A 25,098-nucleotide genomic window follows, 5' to 3' on the forward strand; every position below is an offset into this window, starting at 1 on the left:
TCCAAATCAGTAATCCAAAAATCAGCCTAAATTTATATTTTGTCTAGTTGTTGCATGAAAGGTTAAAGCAGCCTGTTAGTGATGCCCAATTTGTTGCTATTAGTCCAGTCGTGGTCAGTGTACAGAACCATCATGATTACAGATGCACAAATGACATAATACACCCTCAGTCTACTCACGTTCCATGAACTAACACAGCCACACTTACAGAGTTTGGTTTTATTCAATGAGAAATACCATGGCTAGATTAATGAGTAGGGCATGACCTGTGCAATTTATTAAAGCATATACACAGATTCTTTGGATTACTGGTGCTAAATTCAGTCTGTAAAGCACATACAAATAACAAGAGTATGGGTAAGAGAGCCTGGGTAGAAATGCATTAAAAGATATAAAGTATCTGTATAGAAATTTCTAACATTCCTGGGGAGGCACTTGGCATAACCAAATGTTCAAATCTTACCCAAAGACATTCCAGTTAGGGGGAAGAGAGGCTCAGCATGTTGACTGATTCCAGAAGTCAGAAGGTGTCTTCTCTAACACAGTAACATCTTTGCTAATATTTTCTCTCCGTTAAGCTAATTTATATAATTTTCTACCTTTTAGGTGGACCTGGAGTACTCCATATCATTCCTCTTAGAGTCAGCACACCAAGTTCCCCTGGTGTGGTCACCATCTAAGGTTGGAGGCCTAGGGAACTTTGTAATGCAGCTACACCCCACCCTGAAAGTTTATTCAATGCTGTACTTTTTCTTATAAAATGTGAATATAAGTTTAGTTTCTATGCCACCACAGCAATTATTCTACTGTTCTGAGGAGACAAAATAATAATAATAATAATAATAATAATAATAATAATAATAATAATAATAATAATAATAATAATAATAATAATAATAATAAATAATAATAATAATAGTAATAATAATAAATCTGGTTCTGCATCTACTGCTCATGGAAACAAGTTTAAAGGCTGACTAGAAACTGATTCAAGATTTCCCCGAAATTACACAGATTTGTTTAAATCGTGTTGAATCTTTCAGGTTAAAAGAGTAAGTGTGAGAAAAACAAAATGAACAAACAAAAAAAGACTTCAGAATTTTATTTGCTTTATGTTCATTACAAAAAATGCAATGAGATTTGTAAGCAAAGTGGAAAGCTTTCCTCTAAATGCTGGATCACCTTGTACGCTGCTTCAGCATATAATGTATGTCTTTGAGTCTCCAGAAGTTTAAAAAAAAAAAAAAAAAAAAGAAAATGGAGAAAATGGAACTGACTAATCTTGGATATCATCAGTTTAAAGTTATTATTTTGATAGGACTTTTCCCAGCTATGAGTTCATGTATGCTTTTCAATAACAGTGTCTAGTATATAGTGGTTAGTTTTGTATAGTAATAAAAATGTTTGGAGATAAATCTTTGCTAATTCAAATCCCTGTTGACTCAAGAAGAACTACACTTCCGCTTAAGTCTCTCATATCTCTTTTCTCTATTGTATGTCAAAATGCATTATTAAAAAAAAAAAAAAAAAAATGCTCTCAACACTTCTGCATGAAATGACTTGTTATACATCATAGAAAGTCATCCATTTACTTAAATTTTTTGTCCATATAAGTTAAGCCTATACACTTACATTAACCTCATAAAGGGATGACTTTCTCCATGTTGGTAAACAGAAGGCAAAGAGTTAAAATCCTATTATCTCTATCCAGAACATCTGCAGCTGCTACCTGAAATCCCACATTTGTGTTTAATAGTTATTGGGAGAGCCTTTCAGAATATGGGCTCATCTAATTGGTTCCAGGTGCTTGATTCCCTGGAGGGCAAGTAAAGTAAGGAGAGTAGCAGGCAGAAGGAAAACAGAGGAAAATGAGTTTCTTCTACATGTATATGGACTTTAAGCTGTGAAAAATTGGTTGTCTGTGGGTAAGCATGCTGCCAGAAGCTTACTGACTTCTGGAGCCACCTGGTTAAAGGGTGTCCTCATTCTCTGCTATAAAGTTGATATCTGATCTCATATGCTGTTCCTATGTGTTGTAATGAAGGGCCTAGGCAGCATCTAGGTGGGACCACAACAGTTTGAGCATCAAAGGAACTCTTGTGAAAAAGTAGGGTCTGGTGAAACTGGAAGCTGGTCAGAATTTTCCCCATGAAATTCTAACTTAAGAAAAAGAATTACTGTTCTTAAGGAGGTATTTTTTTTTTTTTTTGTGCATTACAGAACTAAAGTAGTAGATTGTTTTTAGATTGTTTTTAGAAACAGATAGAATCTTGGTTTTCTCCTGGTAGTGTTCCAGAAACATATGTTCCAAGATTGTGCCTTTGTATAATTTAGGCATTTGAAATTATAACAGGGGAGGATGTTTCATTCCCCTCCTTGCACTGCTTGGTATATGTTGATCTTCATGATGTTTAGCCTGTCTTAGAGGTGTGCAACAAGAAACTGAAACAAGAATTTCAACTGCTGGTGTTGGTGAGGAGTCTGAGGGTGTGGTTGGGGGGGGGAAAAAAAAAAGCAGCTGGAACAGGGATGACACCAACAGAAACAGCCAGGTGTAAGTCTACTACAATCTTAAATGAAGATATACTGTGGTGTTTTGTTGTTGTTGTTGTTGTTGTTTTTTTTGTTGTTGTTGTTGTTGTTTCATTGTTGTTTGTTTGTTTTCTTTTGTTTTTGTTTTTACCTGATTTTAACCTTTATTAAGAGGCTACCATAAGTGTATGTGAAGCTAAGATTTTTTTTTTTTAATTAAGTTGAAGAGAAATAAAAAATAAATGCATAAGAAATTCTTACTGTCCCTTATAAATGACCGTAATGATATCTCACATTTTGCTGGATGTTCTAGAGTTGTTTCATTCTTGAGAAAATTTAGGGTCACTTCTAAGAAGTCCTGAGATAGTTCTTAAACTCCCTGTGGACAACCTAGGCAAGTTCTTGGGGTACGAGTGATTTGTCAGAGTTTGTGTATTCTCACATTTCCAGAGAGTGACCCAAAGTCATTGAAATTGTAGAGAATTCCACTTCTGCTATAGAAGGGTTTAGGTAGCTAATTTTCTATAGGAATTTGACCCCTAGGTGAAGATATTCCATATATAAACGTTACTTCAATATTATAAAGTTCTGCCTAAAATTGTGTGCTTTGTGCTAGATTGTTGGGGTATGATGCCTACCAATTCTTAGAGAAAACATACATCATACATCAGAAATATATCTGTAGTGTACAGTAAAAGGCATCCTCAAGAACTTATATTTGCAATGCCAGAGATTTATTTGGCTGAACATAGATAGACTCAAGCATAAATTTCAAATACGAAAAAAAAAATCTCTCCAGCTGTTGTGTCGCATCTGTTATCAGAACATCTTGCCATGCTAGTGAATGTATTTAGGCATTTGCTACAAGAAACAACTTCTTGCTCTTCATGGGTAGAGGAGAAAGAGATCCATAGGAGGCGATCCATAGGAGTGAGATGTTAGCCTTTTGATGAAGAATACCAGAAGTGGAATTAAATCTTAATGGGAGATAAGGTACTGGGAAATCAATATAAGACTGAGGAAAAAATTACTGAAGTCCTAAAATAGGTACAAAATAATATGTTTGAAAATGTAAATACAGTATTAGGAAAATTTATGTGAAGTCATTTTGATAAGCAGAACGACAGACCTTCAGCTGAGAACAAAGAGTCATATATGTAAATTGGCATGCGTCACTGATTTGAATTCACACCTGTTACCTCTACCTGGCCAAGAATTCTGAAAATTTTAACACTACATTTTTATGTTTGTTGATGTATGTATTATTCTCACAAGTTCTGTCTTGTTGCACTATGGAAGTGAGAAGTAAGGAAGTTCTCTAAAAACATAATTAACTTAAATAAGTGTACATGGAGACATGAGCATCACCTTAACAACTGTGCATAATTTTGCCCGAGAACCATCTTGTACAAGAAATATATATTTATTTTAAAAAAAAAAAGGGGGGGGGGGGGGGGAAGGGAGAGTTAAAGACAAAACAAAAAAAAAGTTACTGTTTTGTAAAAGAAATTGCAGTGACAAGCAAAGATACCCACTGTATTACAAACTTGTTTTTATGTTTGTAGCAGACTGGATAGTTTTTGTGCCTGTTATTGTTTTGACTGCTCAATCAGTAAAGATTGTCTCTACAAACAACTCTCTTTGATTTTGTTTTCAAGTCAGTTCTCTCATCATGAATTTGCTTTTTGGCATCTTTCTTACTGTATGTTCATCCTACTAGTCAAACAAATGTAGTGCCATAGTGTCTGAGCTGGAGTCACCTTTTCCCTGCAGCAGCCCACACAGCGCTCTGCTCTGCACTTGCGGCTGGAACAGCACTGATATCACTCCAGTGTTGTGTCTATCGCTGCATAGTGCTAGCACAGCATCAGGACTCCTTCCAAGCCCCCAAGAACCAGCAGGCTGGGGGTGGGCAAGTGATGGGGAGGGGACATTGCCAGGGCAGCTGACCTAAACCAACCAAAGGGATATTCCATAACACCTGATGTCACACTCAGCAATAAAAAGGGGGGCTTTCGTGGGGGAGGGGGCTGTACCTCCTGAACAACCGCTACGCGTTTTGAGGCCCTGCTTCCCAGGACGTGGCCAAACATCGCTCGTTGATGGAAAGTAGAGAATAATATTTTTTTTTCCCTCTCTCTGTGCTTCCGTGCGGACTTGTTTCTTTTTTCTCCCCGTTCCCTTTCCCTTTAATTAAACCTTTCTCATCTCAAACCTCAAGTTCTCTGTGTTGTATTTTCTCCCCCTTCCTCTTCGAGGATAGGGGGAGTGAGAGAGCGGTTGTGGTGGAGCTTGGCTGCCCACCTGAGTAAAACCACCACACATAGCCATCATAAAAGTCATCAAACATCCCAAGCTGAACAAATTATTCTGCACGTGCCAAATAGTGGCCAATCATTATTTTGGTACATTGTACATTAAATCAAAATCCATCAACAGAATAGTTAGATAGAAAGTAAAAAGTCTTACCTTCTGGAGAGACCTAAAAGATGAGCTGTAGTGGGGGTGACATTTCTGTACCATGATTTAATTTAAAAAGAACTTTGTTTTACTTTCTCACTACTAGATTTTAAGTCATAAAGTCTTCTGGAGAGATAGAGATAGTAGACTAAATACTAAAATAACAAATGTAGCTGTTTTTCCTATGCAACTATTTCTGCACTTTAGTTCTTCTTCTGGGGACTGAGGCCCTCCTTGTGTTATGCACTGTCCATATGTACAATAAACTGATAGTCCTAACTCCAAAAAGATGGTTGTTATCTCTGTAGAGCAGGAAGCACAGGAGTTCAAAGTAACCGTACCAAAAGGTTAACATTTAACAGACCTTTCCCCTTCCTCTTTCCTGGACTCTCTTTTTCAGTAAGGCATTGCTTTGTACCTTATTTTTACTTAGCATCCCAAATTCTAATCAGCATCTTTCCTGCTGAAAAGGAAAGTGGAATGCAATTTCCACTGGAGATTGTAAATCCACCTGTGCTACAGAATTGATATGACACACTTCTATCTTGCATAAACACTTGCTGCTCTATTTTAGACACCTGAATTTGACATTTCAAAAGCCACATGTCCTTGTTTGTGGGTTTTCTTAAACATATACATGTATGTGCAATGTATGTGTATGTTTAGCTGTCGATTTCTTTGACTTGCACAGTGTGGACTTAAACTACCTAATCTGATATTTTATAGCTGTCTGTCTTTGTGAGTTTAGAGCAATTTTTTGTATCATTACAATAGAATCAGCAACTTTACTATTAAGAATTTTGCATTCATTCTCATTAAAATAAGAATCCTTATGTTTCAGAAAGTGAAGGATTTTTATTTCATTTCTTCTTTACTCTTATGCTGTTGTTCCAAATGGAGTGGATGCAAAATCTTAGGATACAGAAAGCAGTAAGGTACATAACACTAGGAATGGCCTGTTCTCTGCCTGCAAATGTGAAACATGTAGTTCATAAAAAATTGAATGGCATAGTGAGTTCTTTGGAGCCTGAACTACAGCGCATATAATTCTGTAGAACTTACCTTTCCTCAACAGAACTCCAAACTGGAATTGGGCTTTTGGGTTTGCTTATAAGGCTTAAGATGTGAGTTTTACCTTCCACTCAAGGGGATGCTCATTCCAACAGCAAATGGAGAATGCCTGTTTTACAATAGATTAGTTTGCCCCTAGTTGTCAGTGGAGTTAAAAATATGAAAAATGAAGTGTGATCAATATTAAACTTACTTTAGAAATTTGTTGTCTGGGGCTGTTTTGAATTGATGCAATGAAACTGCAAACCACACAGTGTGGCTGTTACAATTTACAGTTATATTTCAAAAACATAAACTGTAGCCTGTCTTGCATTTTTCCTTTGGACCTAGAGATTGAAGTAATAACAATGAGATGTTTCTTTTCCCTTTCTACACGGCTGGGCTCACTTTCTCTTGAAGCTTATTGTTGATGGATAAGTTAAGCACAGTTGAAATCTAGCCCTTCCTACCCAAAAGCTTATTTGACTGAAGACATTTCTCTTTTTTTTTTTTTTTCTTTTTTTTTTTTTTTTTTTTTTTAACATTAGATTTCCTTTAGCATTTCAGCAATCACAGGTACTTACAAATAATTAGTAAAAGCAAAATTTTGCTATTTTGCTTTGCTCGTTAGTTTTTCTCTCTTGTATCTTGGCAAATGTGCCAGTCCGGATTTTTCTAATGGCAGCCTCAAAAGTGTTCCCATATATTGTGCCAATTTTATTTATTTATTTATTTATTTATTTATTTATTTTTATGGTTGATATATCTTCATAAGACAGCAACACAGCATAATAATTCTATTTTTAAGTAGAACAGATTTTTGCAGTGTTACAAACAACACAATAGCACAAGCTCTGTGCTTGATTGTGTTAATTATATGAACATTCTAAAACAAATTCCACTTCTCACAAAAAATATGCATGTGTCTGTGTCTAACTCCTATCTATTCACTCTTTCCTATTTGGCAGTTGACTGCAACTAAAGATATTTTTCTAGGATTTATATCCAGAACTTTAGTTGGCCAGAGACAGAATCTGACTCTGGCTATGAACAGAAACCCAAATGTTTTGCATTTATAGTACATTTATCTTTCAATTACTGATCCTAAAAGTACACCTAGATGTCTCAAATAAGCGCTCCTTTAAACTCTTAGTTTTTATGGGTAGAGAGAAATAATTGTACTAGGAGTCCGGTGCAAATAATGCCATCCACAGGTAGATCCTGCCTTCCTCACTATGATGCCAGGTGAAGTTATGCATTTTGTTCATGCTCAGAGGTGCACATGGGAAAAGGAAGAATGAGTCCCAGTCTTGTAGTCTTATTCAAGATCAGAATTTCTTCTGAAACAGCATTTCCATTTGTACATTATTACTAGACACAGACGTCGGAGTTGTATGAAAGGTGTCATGGTTAATCCAGTAGTATTTTCTGCCAAGGAACAAGAGGAAGACCCAGAAAATGAAGGCACTGGTGTGGAGAAACAAGGCTTCTTGTTTCTACTTCTTGTTTGTGCCCTGAGCCTCAAGTACATCCTGCAATAACCCTGTTTCATGGTCTTAGGAGAAGCAAACCCTCTATTCCTAATACATATGGGAATGGAGACCATGTCTGTGCCATTCATGGAGTAATCAAAGGGGTCAATTTCTCTGTGGTTATTATTTTCAGAAGAAATTGTCTTCATTTTTAATAAGCAGAAAGCATTTCTCTATTTGCGACGTGAATACCCTATAAAGAGAGATACATTTTGATTGCAAGCAGCTGTTGCCATCTGATCAGAGATGTACGGCAAATATTTTAGCAACTGTTTCTCCTCCTCTGGTTTTTCTCCTAAGACCCTGACAAAGTTGATGCATGACAGGGAAATCTATTCTTATGAGAATAAATTCCCCAGACAGCTGGCAGTACTATGCCACAAATATGTGCATCAAATGTCACCTGTTAGAGTTTAAACTTTATTCTCTAAAGCCTTGGTTAGATAGAGTAGTGAGATGGGTGTGTACTTTAGCCTGTGAACCGTGGAGGTGCCCAGGAAGTCTGACTTCTGTTGACTGAATCTGAACCCATAAGCTCACAGATCTATGTTACATCTGTACCTGTGAAATTCCCTATGAGCTTCTCTGAGAACAGCAGTATTAAAATCAGGGAGACTTAATAATACAATGAGGCTACCCCAGAAACAGGTTCTTCAAAAGTATTATTATGAATGCCAGAAAATATTTCCTACTGCAGGGCAAGGAGAGTGAAAGACCTTTAATCTCTTCTGGGTAAGAGGGAGAAAAAGGGATTGTTTAAAAAAAAGGGGTAACACTGAAGTCCCTGACTTAGATTGCTCTTTTCCCAATAAATCTACAAGGACAGAGCTACTAACCCCCAGTTACTACAACCCATCACATCCATAACAATCACTGTGTAACCAAGTTCAACATGAACAAGATGAGAAGAATGTGAATTGTGCCATTACACCATTGAACTGTTGTTTGCTTATATTCAGTTTAAATCCAAAAAAATTTCTACTTTAACATATGCTCACATTCCCATTCAGAGCTGGAATATACTACACAATAGCTTATTTATTATATATGTTAAATGGGAAGTAAATCTAATAAGCTTCCTGGAGAAAAACAAATAAATAAATAAAAGGGTAGATTTCGATTTGATACATACAGTAGTACCCAGCAAGGTGCTGAGTATTCCCAAATTGTGTCTGCAGTCTGTCAGCTGACCATAAATCCAACAGAGACGGCAGATGTTGATCTCTTTCTAGGAAGTATTCTCTGTCATCCAGACTGAATGAAAAAAGCAAATGCCCACTGGCTCATTTGATGTCCCTAGGCGGTTTGCTGTAAGACTTATTTTAAGTTTTACTGAAAATAAATAATACCGATCTAATGGAGCTTTTAATTAGAAGATATGCAGTCATTCTGTACATTATACTGAAGTCCTAGGTGGCTTCAAAAAGTAAATCAGGACAATCGCCAAAGATATCCATCTTGATTATTCTAGAAAATTGTAAAACTTCATGCTGCGTACATTAAAAATTATACCACAATTTTTCTAGCATTTATGGCCAGATAGTGTGCTTGCACACAAGGCATGCATAGCCATGTTAGAATCATCTGTCTATCTGGTGTCACCTGTCATTAATATCAGAAAATAGCCCATTGAAAAGCGTCTCTGTGTGCAGTATTTATGCACCTTTCAGTCAGTCTGAATCTTGATCTCCATATGTAACTTCTGTTTACTTCATTACTCAGGAGCTGATTTGTATGGTGTAATTTCTATAACTCTGAGCATGAGGCATAATATCAAGTTGTTCTGGAAGAAAAAGTTATCCTTGCTACAACATCTTTTTTTCTTAAACCACTCTGTCACTGTCTCAGCTTTTATGATTCACATTGGAAAAGTCATCCTTATAGTTTCTTCTTGGTTTTCATTTCTTTTGCTGCTAAACTGTTCAGATGATGTAAAGAAGCTAAGAACATTTGTGCCAATTACATTTGACCATACAGAACAATTCTGATCACTAATAAATATCACAGGCTATTCTTTAAAGTATAAGATTATTTCTGGGATTTGCTATTAGAAAAGCCAAATCCCTTTCTCCTTGGTAGTTCTGTGCAAACTTAAAGCTCCACAATGAACGTTTTCAAGTTTAAAAAAATTTACAACCTGGTAAAGTCTTTAATATATTCTTTATCACCATGGATAAACTAGAAAATTTACTGTTGTGAGATTAGGAGGTACTGAGCATGTTTAATGCATATGTCATCAGGAGTTTCACAACAATAAAAATAAATAAAATAAATTAAGTAATTAAATAAAAAACAAAGGAGAGAAGCAGCACTATGAAATGCAAACTGGCTTCTACAACACCATTTTAACGCTTCTAGAAAAACAGAAAGTATTTCTAACCTCTTTTTCCTAAATGCAATATTTTTATTAAAAACACTCATTTCAGATTATGAAATAGACTTACAAACTGAAAAATAAACATAAATCTAAAAAACATACCTCACAAAAGTGGTTTTCATGGCTGGGTAAAAAGCAGAGATTAATGTATAGAGTATAGGCAATTCTGATGTCTGAATAATCTCCACTAAAAAGAGTTCAAAGCAGTATGAAAGAAATACACATAAATATCACTCTCAAGAGTGGTGAGGAGAAAGTGTCTTATGATTGATGACTTGAAATATGTCTAATTGTAAATGGAATGAAAAGTAAGCTTTCATGAAAGAAAACATTAGAGTTACGGTCTGTATATAATGATTTCTAACTTTGTTTCCTTTTTATACCAGGAAATACATTTTATTTGTTACTTTATAGAGAGAGCACAGTGGCTGATTAATATTTAATGCAGCATGTAACCTTTAAAGATGGTAGGCTTTACCTTGAGCACCAGAATTCTCATGCTGCAGAGGATTCCCTCTGATTTTCTCTGCATGGCAGAGTTCTAGGAAAAATAAGTAAGAATCCCTGCTTTTATTGAAAGAGTAGTTCTAGCTGACTGCCCTATCAAAATAGGGCTTGGAAATGTAAACCAATGCACAGTACGTTATTTTTGTTACCGCATTTTTCTTACAAATGGCTGGAGACCAGGGAATCAGGCCAATAAATGGCTCATACACAAAAATGTACAAATGAATGGACACAAGTTATTCAGACAGAAACTGTTTACATTTCTAGTTAACCTAAAGTAATCTTCCCGGTTAGTTCTCCAAATCTGTAGGCTGGATCTTTGCTTTGTGGACAATAATAGGTTACATTTTTGTGGGGGAGGATGGACATGTTTTGCAGGCTCAGACAAGCTCTGAATACTAACTTATGGGTGCAGCCTATATATATATATATTGCAATACTATCTTTTTCTATCTATTTGTGGGTAAAATAGTGTTATTTCCTATGCATTGTGGCAGTGTTTCCTAAGATTTAGTTTTAATACTTTGTTTGTGTGAAGATAGCATTTTTATGGAATACCAGTGAATCTTTGGGAAAAGGGTTAGAGTCACATCAGAGTGCTTTTATTGAGGCTGGTGATGAGGGACATATCTTGCTCCTGGTAGAATGTTGTGTCATTAATGCCACTTTAGCGCTACTTTTTAAAATTTCTAAAAAAGAAAAATGATCTTAAATACTGCAGAGTGAAGCTACTTATGATGTCTTGATTTGTTTCTGTGTTAATTTATGGGTTTTGTAAGGTCTGTGGAGGTTATATTTTATTTCTTTTAACTAAGTACCAATAATATTCTCATGCCATCAGCATCATTGTAAAGCCAGCAAACGCAGTCATGATCTACTGACAAGCACTTCAGCTCTTTCCATTCAGGAATGCTACAAGGCCACTTTTTTCATGACTTTCTTCGCAATGCTTCTAAAGGCCTGATGCTTCTTACATCCCTGTGTCCCAAGGGCTACTCACTGAGCCCATCAGATGCTGCAACATTTCCTTTGTTACTGCTGGCAACACCAGAACATGCCTGTGCATTTAAGTTATTTTTGATGTTTAATAAGGTACTGTGATTATGCTGGAATTTCTAGTGTTTGCTGTGGTGTTAAAGAGTCACCTTGTCTGACATTGTTAATGAAATGTATTTACAAAGGAAATGTTTTCTCAAAGGTTTCAGTCCCTTAAGAGTAACTTTGAAAGCATCTAGTGTTCAGATGTTCCTGAATGTCATTTATGATTGCTATCCAAAGCACTCTGCAACATTGCTCTAACACAGACAAAATTTTAGTTCCTGCCATGTGTCCCCTAGATGACACCTGATAACTGCAACATTTATCTCATTCCCTAGTAATGGATACTATAAATGTTGTATTCTGTGCATATATCATTCAGTCCACATTCAACAGGTCTTTAGTCTAAAGTTTACCACTTGGTAAAAAGAGTATGATGAAGATTAAAAGGTTGGGCTGGGTTATATGAGAGCTGCATCCTAATCCCAAGAGCTGAACTAGCCTTGAGGCAGGAAGTTGCAGCTGACACCTATTCAGGGAGCCCACACAAAGGGTGCAAGTAGAGGGTGGTGGACCATGCAAAGAAGTGAGCTTTATCCAAGTTATCTTATTTTCCCACCTGTCAGATTAGGAAAATAAACAGCTTTGTTCAGTGTTATTGTGAAATAAAAGTATTATTTGGCTCTAAGGTACTTGTAAATCCTCTGATTTAAGATACTGTTGAAGTGTAAAATATTTATTATGACTACAAATTGTATGTATCTGTGGCCTTGGCTTGCACAAAATAAATGATATGTTACTAGCACAGGCCAGTTAAAAGATTTTAAAGGTATAAAATAGACAAAGTACACTGCCTTTAATTTATGCTAAAATAATTTCATTTCTGCCTGATTTTTCTCTGTGCTTTAAAATGACTGGGTGATATGATGCTGTAATGTTTTATCCCTCTATGATACATGTCTTTCTAATCATTCTTCTTTAAGTATTTAGTGCCTTCTTTGTGAAGAAAAACTTACTCAACACCTTTCTGGAAGCACAGTCAACTCTTTATGCTGCTTTGGGCAAACATCAACAGGTGCATGTTACAGCTTTCAAATTTGCTGCACATGGTACGGATTACGTTGGTGTTATGGTAAACTAATCACAACTTGGAGAGAGTCTTTTCATTAAGCCAGTTCCACCCGATTAAAAAGAGTTTTTTCATATAAATCCTTTTAAAGAAATCTTCTTCCATGTGAGAGTATAAACCCTGTAATCTGGGCAAGCTGAGTTGTGGAAGAGATGATAGCAGTTCCTGTTTTCCAAATGAGTTTCTTTTATTCACAAAGCACAGAAATTTCCCTAGAAACATGCTATCATCAATTAATACGAATTGTGGCTGTTACTTTTCACATAAGACCCAATAACATATCCTCAGTTGCATTAAGGCTGTAGAGATGCCTGGAGTATGGAAGCTCCTCCTTGACTTCTTCCAGTATTTCATAGCTAAGCAGAGAATAGGCAAGTTCTCAAACACCAGCAAATAAGTAGCAAAAACAAAGTATACTAAAGGTAAGGGTAAGCAGAAGACTTTTTGTGGTATGAACTGGCAGATTCTGAACTCAGCAAGTGTTCTTAAGTTAGCCAACCTTGGTGTGTATATTTCATATCATGACCCCATGTATTAAACACTGTTTCACTGTTAAGATTCTGTTTAAAGATAACATTCCTTGTGTAGGATTTAAATTTTAAAGAGCAAACTCGGCACATATTTTACTGAATTATACTGCCTGTTCATATGTTTCAACATAGAGTAGACCTTGAAAAACATAAACTGTTTATTTTTATGGTATCTTAGACATTTACATACTTTACAGAAAGTAAAGTTGACAGGATACATCCTTTCATATATTTTAATTTTAATAACATTAAATTTAAAGGGAACAGAAAAGAATGAGGAATAATGGATTTTGAAGCCTCTGATACTCTTCAGTAAGTGCCACTGGTGCTGCCTTTTTAATACTTAAATCTAGATAACTACAGAAATTAAAAATAAAGGGTCATTAAACATAGTGGATTGGGGGATGTCTGCAGTTCTGAAACCTTACTTGTTTCTCTTTCAAGAGAACCTTTCTTTCTTTATCCAGCAGAGCCGTTCAGTTTTTAGCATTCAGCAGAAGTCATACCCTAACACTGGGGGAGTGTCAGAGTATCTAAGCACAACATTGCCATGGTTGCAGATCTTGTCTGCCTTCCTGCTTCTGGCAGATGTGCAACTCCATATCTCTGTCCAAGTTTTGAAGTCAGCATGAGGATTCATCTGTTCTTGCGGATTTCAGCAGTAAGAAGGGTATGAGAGAGGTGACTATAATAGACCAGTCTCAACCTCTTGATCCCTAAACATAGAGGATAAGGGCTACCAAAATTTGTATATTCATTCAGTATGGAACAGTGTCCAGTGACTCTACTAGATACTGTTACAGAGCTCCCAAGTCTTTTTGTTGTTGTTTCCCAGTAGACTACAGCCTTTTGTCCCATTCATCTGAGAAATCTGTCTTAGTGTTTTTTCTGGCTCCAGGATCAGGGCATATGGGATTTCTTCTTACAAAGTGATTTGTGCAAGTTAAGAGCTAGCCCTGGCACCAACATGTCTAAACACTCTTTAGTCTCCCTGACTTTTCTCATCATTTAGATTATGCAAATTTGTGTTCCACAGACTTTCTTTAGAGCCACAAATTTATGCAAATATTTTTCTCTTTTCTGGGAGTTAGTTGTTTGGTTTTAGTGTCCATCTTTCTCAGATTTTCTATTCATTTTTTGCAACTCATCGTGAGAACTTCTTGGGGCTGCCTTGAAACCATTAAATGTATTGCTACAGCGACTAGACAAATACCAGTAAAAGCAAAAATAAATCCAATTACCAACCCAGTGTGAAACCTTAAGGAGTCAGTACTGGTTTTGAAGAGTTTCTAAGCACATCAGAGATGTTATGATTTTTGTTTTTTTTTGTTTTATTTTGGGGCGGGGGGGGCAGGGAGAAGGATACAGTGATGGACTGCTGTGGGAAGGGTTCCCACATATTATTCTTATGGGACAAAAGTAAAATATTTGATTATATGATAGTTTAAATAAAGATTCTGCCTAAGAGTTGAGAAGGCAGGCAGCAGCACTTGGCAAGCACAAACGCTAGTAACACTTTCTGCATAGCTCTTATTTTGCTGTAGAAAAATTGATTCCGTGATTTCACTGTTTAAGATATCAGCATGGGAAACTCTAAGAAATAGGTCTAAATATTTTTCCCCATTTGTGTATTGTACTTCATCAAGGATTCTATTAGCTTCAGGAAACTTCAGAGACAATATAACAATATCAGTTATACTACGGAAGGAGCAAACCTCAGCAGAGGACTTAAGAAGCCCCACTCTTATTTTACTAGAGGTAAGAAAGTCCTTGCAGGATTTTATGGAATTAGGTGCTTTCTTATTCATGCATGTTAGTAATGAATAACAAAAATGTCTTTGAATTATGGAATTTTGCTGTTGTATTTTGTTTCTTTCTGGGGTAATAGATTAGGAGATTTGCAAGGACACTTGTTAAAATTGTACACTGAAAATTCCGTTAAATTTTTATAAGTGAATATGATCAGCAGTGACAGACCCCTCATTATCTCGCAGCAGACACACTGTTCCAGTGGAGAGAAAAAAGAGAGGAAGAACTGGATCATCCTCTCTTACCATGAAATGGTTAAATCTCACCTTCTAAGCAGATTATCTGGAGGAATTCTGCCAGGGATGCCCTAGTGACCACCTGCCATCAAATATAGAAAAACTTGCAGTGAGGGTGAATATTCATGCCACCAGAAACTAAGGAAATGTTGACTACTCCGAGTTGCTAGGAAAATCAATGAGATCTGTGTTGTGTACCTTGTAATATGGTCTAACAAAACTAATCATTTTGAGAAAGTCAGCTCCACCCTCAATTAAAATAGACACCTACAATTACTGCACTCTTGTGAACACTTTGATTTTACCATGACTTATCTCTCCCCGACTGTTAGATGAGGGAAATAACACTTCATCTGATGGAGATTATAAGGATAAAGCCAATGCTTACAAAGCTCTTGGACAATGTAGTGAGGAGAACTAAAAAAAAAAAAAAAAAAAAAAAAAAAAAAGTCTATGTGAACACAAGAATTGACTATCATATATTAAAAGCAAGGCTGGTGACTAGGTGTGAATTCAGTGATTTCCATCCACCTTGTGAAATAAAGATAGATTGTTGTAACCAGGAAGACTGTACAGTTATGTCATCAAAACTATGCAAAGGCAGAGTGATTGCTCTTCTACCCTGTTAAAATCTTACCGTGTTTGTCAAAATAAAAATAAATAAGTAAATAAGAGTTGCTTCCGACTTCAGAAAACCAATTTCAAGAACAGGGGATCAAGCCCAGGATTCTAAATGAGCTTTTCCAAGTAAGATGGCAAAGTGCAGTGTTGCCAGAGGGCCCACTTAGTGGGGTTTCATGGTGAGCAGAAAACAGTACTGAAGCTTTGACCTCACAAAGAAATTTCTATCCCTTCTCTTTGCCTTTTGGTGGATATGTCCAGACGGAATAAGTGTGTGAATATGGCTACTGTAAAAGTACCATGAATTCAAAAGAAATATAGTCTTTGGAACTTATTGGACCACTTTGTGTTTCACTCAAGAAAAAAAATGTTGAAAAGATTATGTCCAAAGACTGTGGGGAGGGAAGGAAGGGAGGGAGGGAGGAAAAAGTAACCCTTCTAGGGTACAAGATTCATCCTTAACTGTCAGTAATGGTTTACAAATGAAAGCTCATATAAATAGTTTGTATATATCTTACTTAACCCAAAAAGCTTTTGAAACAATAGTAGGGAGAGGCAGACAAAACAGAGACACATGCTCATATCAACTCTTGCTCCTGGCATCAGCAAAGGTTAACAGACTTGCCCTTCTGAGTATCAGCAACAAGAAAAGTCAAGCTGCAATTTTGTTAAGGCATATTAAAAAAGGAATTTACAGCCTGTAGTGATGCATATTTTATCTCATGCTGGAGAAAAGCTGCCACAGCCCCATACCACTATGATGTGCAAAAAGATTCATTCAATAAGTACCAAAAATAAAATAGAGCTAATTAAAACTCTGGTAGAAACATCACGCTGTGAATTTTAGTTAGAATGAAGGATAAAGTAAAAGTTTTAAATAGAAATGAAATATTCTAAAAATATATTAGATGATACTGAGAAGTCAGGTGTGTTTAATGTACAGTGAAAATAGCATGATATTTGGAGAGAGGGCATAATCTCATTGAGCTCAGGTCAGAGGAGCAGACAGTGCCTTACACTCACAGTACTTAGAACATGGTTTGCCAGTCATCTTGTTCACATCAGTTTTTGTTTTCCCTTCTCCAGTTCACCTTGTCCTTTATGGAAACATATGTAGGGAACAGCTCCTTGGCTCCAGTTGCACTCAAGACTGGAAATTCTCATGCAAAAGGAGAAGTAAAATTACTAGTTTCCCCAGGAAGGAGGGGAAGAAGAACAGTTCTGATTGTGGGGGATAGACTGCAATTCTTTTTAAAGGGTCATGCCACTAATACTGCTGTTACTGTTACTAATGTACTTATTGTAACTTACATGTTACTAATACATGCTACTAATACTGTCACAGGGCCATGATGCCACAAGCCTTCCAGCTTTCTGAATCTATTATTTCAAAGACTGTAACCACTGATATTTTCCTGAGGCTGAAATTTGTCCTTTGGAGGTGTGCTTTAGAGTAGAATCCTTTTGATATACACATATAATGCCTACATGAAGTAAAAACAGAAGAAAAACAGGAAGGACCAAAATATGACAATGTCCACCTTCCACTTTTATATGTGCAAAATTGACTGTGTGGAACAGTCTAATATTATCAAAATAAAATAATTAATTAAATTAAATGACTAATATTTTGGTCCATACATCCAAAAAAAAAAAAAAAAAAAAAAAAAAAAAAGGTTTCTTACATCAAACAGGAACCAATTAAATTCTGTACATTTTAGCAAGCACTGTTATCAATAAGGCATAAGTTGTAAAAGGCATATGTTTCATCTTTTATACCCAAGTAATGCTGATGAGAGCTTCACAGATATACAGAGACAAAAGACCACAAAGTTTCAGTATATGGATGAAATATTTCATGAATAGAATTTCATTGTCTGACCTATTTTGAAACATTTTAAAGAAAACTTTAGGCTTCCAATTTATTTAATTTTTGTTGTTGTTTGTTTCATTTCATTTCAGCTTAGAAAATTCAAAAATAGTTATATATTTTTAAAAAATATATAATTTGGAGTTAATTGTTCCCAAATGTTCCTCGTTTGGAAAAATATAAAACAGATTGTGTTCCTTCACTTATAAAAATATATATTGTTCGTGTTTTTAATTTTATTTCATATGTTTATATTGGGTATGGAATAATTGAAATCTCCTTGAAAGTCTTTCAATAGGCCTTTTCGACAGTGTCAATCCTAATGAAGCCATAAAAATCAGTGCAGTTTACTATTATTAATGATTTTAATCAGTGGTCATCAGACATGATGCCTGAGTCTTGAGACATAAAGAATGCTTAGTGAAAGAATTCAGAGCTGAATGAAAAATTAACTAAATATATTTAAGGTTTTAATTTGTGAAAGTCACCATTTCTCATTTACTACCCCTTGTTTTTTTGAAGCACGGCCTATTGTTCGCACTCTTCTGCTGTCATTTAACATAAGTTTAGAATATATTTATTGTCTTTTCTGTAATCAAAATGTTTATATCTGTTTGGAAACTACTTTTAGAAATAATCTTCATATGGAGGAACAAAGCATGACTGACATTCCAGAAAATACTATTTGCTTCTTCTGGATTCCTTCTTCAGAGGTCAAAATCTTCATGGTAACAAAGAAAGTGAGAATTGTTGTGGATTTTTCTTTTGTTTTGATTTATTTTGTTTTGTTTTTCATAATATTCTTACAAAATGTACAGAATCCCTTTGTTCAAAGGGTGAACCTGACTTCAAAGGGTGCCTTTACCAACCTTGTCTCAAAGGGCTTTTGAGACATAACAGGATGAAAACCTTCCTTTTGGGAAAATATGGTTGTGCAAGAAAAGAGGGAGTTTCAGTAGTCTCTTCCATATATGACTAGGACTCTGAGAGAACAGGTTCTGTGTTTTCCCTACTGTACCACACAGACACAGCCATTCAGATCAGCTTTACTGTTCAGAGATGGGGCAGGGCAAGAATATGTTGGAAAGATAAACTCCTCCAAGTCTGTTCATTGCAGTCTGACCAACATTTTATTTTTTTCTGACCCTAGTGTGCAGTGTTTACTCAGTATGAAGAAGGCATTGCCCACCTGAGTCCAAGTGTTATATTAGGATTCCCTTAGAACTCAATATAAAGGAGTTGAGGTGTTAGAAGGTTCATTGATATTGTGTTAGTTTATAATATAAGAAAGTAAAATGTTGAATTCTCAAGTTTATAAATGTTTTAGGAAATCATCTATCATGTGCAAGCTGGAAAATTTTTTGACTCAGCATGTGAGGGCAATGAGTTTATCTCAGCATCACGGATTGAATTGGTGGTTTGGGACTGATTACTCTGAGCAATCCATTTGCAGATTTGAATGAAATAAGTGATTTGTGACTTGTGACAACATCAATAATGCAATTCCCTATAGCAAAAGTAAGTTAACACAGAGACCACAAACTTATTCTACAATTTCTTTATCAGAAAATATACAATACAAAATATACAATTATACAATGGTAGAAAAATGCTAATAAATTGAAGTAACTGCTGTATTTCAAAATAAACTCCAAAATAATTAAGTGTTATGATATCATATTAAAGTGAGGTTTCTTGCTCAAGAGAAGATAACATACAAGTCCTTTTATATTCCAGTCAACAAATGCTGTGTTTTGGAGTGTGGCAAAACTCACTTGCTTGAGTTATTAATGAATTAGAACATCCTTGACAATGGGATTCAAATGTGAAAAAGGTAGTGATAAGAAAGAAGACATGTTAATTAATGGTGTCTTCCTCAGAATATATTGCTTTTCTCCATCAGCATTATAAATAATTGAGTAACTTCTTGAGGCAATCATCCAGAGACTGTTTGTAACAGCAGTAACTTTAAAAAAAATCTGAATAAATGGCTATTGTAAGTGGAGTGGGAGTGTTCAAGTGTAAACCAAAGGTCAATAAAGCTAAATATAATACACGGCTTATGTTCTGCTTTATCAAAACTTGTATCATTGTTATGTAGTAATTGGTTTTGCTAGGAGATTAAAGTACATTCAATCTCCTCTTCTTTCCAACATTCAATTTTAGATTTAATATGCCAAAATGTAGTTAGTTGTTAAATAAAATTACTTTGGAAAAAGTATTAGTTGAGTCAAAGCTCACTGTCATGGGTTATACATCTGTCATTTCCTTCTCATTATCATATTGCATGTAACTACGTTCTTCCAGATGTCAAAGGGTTAAATTATCTTTTTACATAAAATGTCACCACTGACGTCCAGACAGCATGGACTGTGATTTTGAGTTACAGAAGATGGTGCTATGCAACAAAGACAAAAAGCCATGGAGGTCAAATGATGTCAGAAAAGTTTAGGTAAGGAGTGTGTGTGTGTGTTTGTTTCATTTGAGGAAACAAGGTCAATGCAATTACTTTGCCTCTCATCATCCCCCACTGTTCATTGTTAGATTCCTTTCTGGTCAATTTCACTGAATTTGACAGAGGAAAGAGGTAATGAAGCTCCCATATGTTTAAAACATTTAACAGCTTAGATTTTTTTTTATTATTATTATTATTATTTATTCTAATAATGTCCCCACTAGTTTTAGAGAGAAAAGTAGAGAAAACAACCATATCCATCTTGTCTGACAGCTGCCTGCTGGCTGGGATGACTGCATGCATCTAGCCCCAGCCAGTGCTACCATTCTCTCTGTTGCTGTGCCAAGGAAGAGGAAGAAAGAGCCTGAAAGGGGAGACATGGGTGCCTTGATAGCTGTCAGGGATGGCCAAATTACTGCATTGTACATTACATATAAGCCATGGAAAAGCTGGGATGGGAGTGAGGATAAGGGACATAAAGGTCTCTCTCCTGCAAGCACATCTTTGTCATATTTTTTTAAGACCAGTTTTGCTTTGTTATACTTTATATACTCTGACTATGGAGAAAGAGGATTGTTTCCATGTGTGGAAGAATCCATTGAATTCATAGGTCAAGAAGATGGGGAGACAAAAATGAAGAGAGAGGATAAGAAATGGCTTTCTAGATGTTGCAGATAGAAAACTGTAAGTGTATGGCCACACCTTCATGAAGGCAGGGTGGGGCAGCTTGGCACAGCAGTCCAGGAGATAAAGCAGCTCCCTTGGCAGTGCCAGAATAACGGAAATGAGGCACATAAGGGCAGGGCAGGTGAGAAAGCATAGGAAGCAGATTATACAAGACAGTAGGAAAAAACTGAGGATGCTGTTGAAGAAAAGCTTCTGTGGAGACTTTCCTCTCTTGATGAGGCATCAAATCTCCTCCAGTGGAGCAGAATGGAGTGATCTGCCTCCAAGAACTGTCATAGGAAATCTGGTAATCCTATTGCAGATAAACCACAACTGCTGTTACTTCTATTTCCACTCTCATTTGGGCACAGTCCAGCAAAATGACACATGCAGAAGAAAAGCTTAGTAGTAGTTGTTTGCCAGCCCAAGCAAGGAACGAGACTCTTGGGCATTACAAAAGGGTTATTTTGCCTTTCTTTGTCATATTCTACAGAATACAAAAAGGTATTATTTGAAAAGACCAAAACTTTCTTGAGCACAATGAAGAACTGTTGCTTACTGCAATACAGCTGCATGTTTTACCAGCACAAGATAGGTGTGCAAATAAAGCAAATGATTTAAACAGAGGCTTGACATGAGAGCACAAGGGAAACAATAGCTAGGTGGCATCTTGGTCCGTCCAAGTACAAAATCATGAACTTGGCTGTAGTCATTCCATTTCATCATTGCTTAATTTACTGGAATGATTCACCTTCTTAAAGATAAACATATGTCTGTGTGCTTTGCTGAAGGAGGTGTGTTTAAGCGGTGTGCTGCATTCTCTGTTACCCTATTTATGCTGATTAAAAAGATATATCACTTAAGTGAAACACATCTTTACCAAGTGAAAAAAATAAACTGAAGCACAGTGAGAGTAAAACGTTGTGAAGTTTATTTTTGTGTGGCAGCCAGTCAGTTTGCTCAGTATGTCCTGGAACTCTCTGTGGCAAACCATGACAAAACTAAAATCATTGAAGGATATCTGGTTGCTGAAGTATTTTAGTGGTGAAATTTTTCTGCGATATGGCTCCCCATGTCTCAGGCATTCGTTTGCTTTGGGGACATGTTAAAGAAAAGCTTATGAAGAGTTAAATGTTTTTCCTCTATTCATTCTGTTTTTCTTTTATTTCTGACCAGTATTTCTAGGCAATTTTGGGGTGTTTTTTGCTGTTGGTGGTGGTGGTTATTTTTTGTTGTTGTTGATGTTGATGAAGTTATTAGTGTCTACTGTGCTAGTAGTCCTAAATACTAGTTATTTTCAGCCATTTGTTTCAACTCTAGGAACTCATCCCTAGTGAATTACTGTAAAATATGAAATTAGTGTAACAAGTATATTTTACACTCTCCTTGAATCAGATGGGTGAGTGAAAATTAAATTTTGCACTAACCTGCTCAAAACAGTACACAACTAGTATCTGAATGTTTAGGCTGATATGGAAAGACATTAATTTTACCTGTTTGAACAATTCACTCTGCTAAAATGATATTAATTTGAGCCCTATATTATTTTATACAGGTTTCAAAACTGCTCGGGACCTGTTACCAGGGGAGTAAGCAGAGATCTCCAAGAAATGTATTGCCTAAGAGGATAGAAGGCACTGTGACCTAGCACTCTGAGCATAAGAAATGAGGAATTTATTTCTACTCTGTCACTGATTAGCTATACAAACTCATATAAATTCTATTGCCTTTTTGTTTCCCTTAGTCTCCCATATTATGTTGAGCAATCATGATCTCTTGTCAATCTGTCAGTCACTAAAAACTGTGGGTTGCTGTTGTTTTGTTCTGCTTTGTTTTTTCCCTTCCTGTGTTAATACTGCTTATTAGTGGTCTATCCCATCCCTGAATCTTGCAATGTGTTTCTTTGGCACTCTGAAAACTATTGTTTCTGAAGGTAACCACCCAAAAAATGTTGTTAGTCTACACATAGCTTTTCATGCAGGTGTGGCTTATCCCATAGAAGAGAGCCATCTTTTCTGCTGATAGACCTCACCACTTCATGGCAGAAACAACCACAGAAATGCTAGCATGGAAAAACTGACAACAGCGTCATCACCTGCCTCCCACTGGGTCTGCTTAAGTGACCTGTAAGTACACCCAGATCCCCAGATTCTGCAAATTCACATGTGCAGAAACATTTCATTCATCTGTGTGGCTCTTCTTTAATTGTGGTTGTACCTGAATTCAATCTTCTGCCTCACGGTACCCCTTTGCAGAGAAGGCTGGCATAAATGTAGAACATCTCAGGTCTGTTTTGCGCACCTCTGGCTAGTCACACCAACACTTGGTGACTTTGGGATTTCAGTAGAGCACACACTGCATGCTGTGGGAATCTGCTGTATCAGACAGTTTCTCTTCAGGAAAAACCTGCTAGACAGCATTTGTTCTTTATCAGCATGCAACAGGGAACAGTTTCAGGGCTGAGACATGCCCTGGGATGCTGTGGAAGAGTGCTCTATCTAGCACTGTGTCATCATATTTGGGAGAAGAGGGACATCTGTAAAAATATTTAGTAAAATTCCCCTTGGCAAAAATGCATGATGCATGCTATGTGGAGCAAATATGAAATTTCTCTCTCACTTGCAAAAAAAAATAATGGTGAAAAAGCAGACATGAAAAATTATTTGTTGAAGCAGCATCTTCTAAATCTACCTTTGTACCTTTATATTGCAGGAGACAACCACAGCACACAACAGGGTTCACAGATGCCAGCGCAACCTCTATTTCAAATGTCATGTTTGAATGCCTCAGGCCTAATTGTTGGTTCAGCTGTCATAAACCATGGGGAAAGTTGACTGAAGGTCTCATGGCAAAGGAGGATAGGGGCATTGTATTTTAAGTTGCCTGGGGCATAAGGGACAATGGCTTCCTTGTTTCAAGCAGAGTAAACTCATCAAGTCCACATTTTTTTCAAGTTGGGTTTTGCCCTGGGACCAGAAATGGTTAGAATGAGTGAAAGGACAAAAAGGCAAGTGATTTACAACCCAGTGGGGAAAAATTGCATTAAATGCAATAATAAACTGAGAAACAAAACGTCTTTCATTGATTATTTTTCTTCAAGACTCATCTATATGTGCTGAATTTTGTCATCACAGCTTTATGAAGACAAACTGAATTTTTATCACTGCCTAGTTAGGGTATATTTCTTGTTTTCTGGGGTGGACAATGATTTTTTTTCTTTGTTTTTCTGTTGTGCTTGTGTTTTTCTTCCTTTTTTTTTTTTGGGGGGGGGGGGGGTGGGTTGTTTTTACTTTGGAAGGAAACACAAACAAAACTGAACGAATAATATACTATGACTGCTTGATTTTTTTATTTATTTACTTTTCTTTAATCTAGAAATAAAAAGGCTCAGACAAAATCTGAATCCTGAAATAGAAAATAGAAAGTGTTTTGCATTGTTCATTCATGACTCTTTCTGCTGTAATTAAGCAGCTAATGCTCCAGATGGTTTAGTTTTCAAAATTAATAAATTTCAGCTCTGCTGAACACTTTATTTCAAAATGTGCAAAATTCTAACCAGAAGATTTAGCAACTTCCATTGTAATTGTCCCATAACACTGGAAGCTTTGTGGCATTTGCAACATGGGGCAGATATAGTGTCCCCTACTGACACTTTGGGCTCCGTGTATCAAGCACTGTGCCACATGGCTCACACAGTTCCCAGGATCCAGCCCACGCTCTGAAGCCCCTTTGCTGCAGATTCAGCATTTCTCCCATTAGACATTTCCTGCCCTCATTGCAGTAGTTTTCAGGGTTGGACTGTGTCTATGGCAATGGATATTTAAAAGGAGACATCTGTCCCTAACCCTTCAGTCAAAATGAAAGTCCTGCTTGTTGCTCAGGACAAATATGTGCAATATTACCAGCAACAGCATTAAAGAAATTTGCTACAATTGCTTGTGGAGGTCAACCAAACCAAGTTTCTATTTCTTCTCCAACTGTGGCAGCCATCTGCTTGCTTCAGAAGGGAGTCTGAAGATACATGGCATGTCCTGTGCACTCCAGCCCATTGTATAGCTGACCTGTGCTGGGATTTACAAAAGGTTAATACTGCATTGTATGTTTCTACAGACCAAATCCAATGCAGCCTTTAAGTTCAAACTTCTTTATCTAAAATTTAATGTGTCTCTAGAAAATAAACTAATACTTTGACTGTTCTGTGCTGCCTTTTCTTATAATGGTATGTATGTGTGAATGCATTTCTTAATGGATGATACATTATATCCTGTTCTCTTTCTGTTTGTTCC

This window comes from Aythya fuligula, chromosome Z (assembly GCF_009819795.1).
Source record: "Aythya fuligula isolate bAytFul2 chromosome Z, bAytFul2.pri, whole genome shotgun sequence".
NCBI classification, from domain to species: domain Eukaryota; kingdom Metazoa; phylum Chordata; class Aves; order Anseriformes; family Anatidae; genus Aythya; species Aythya fuligula.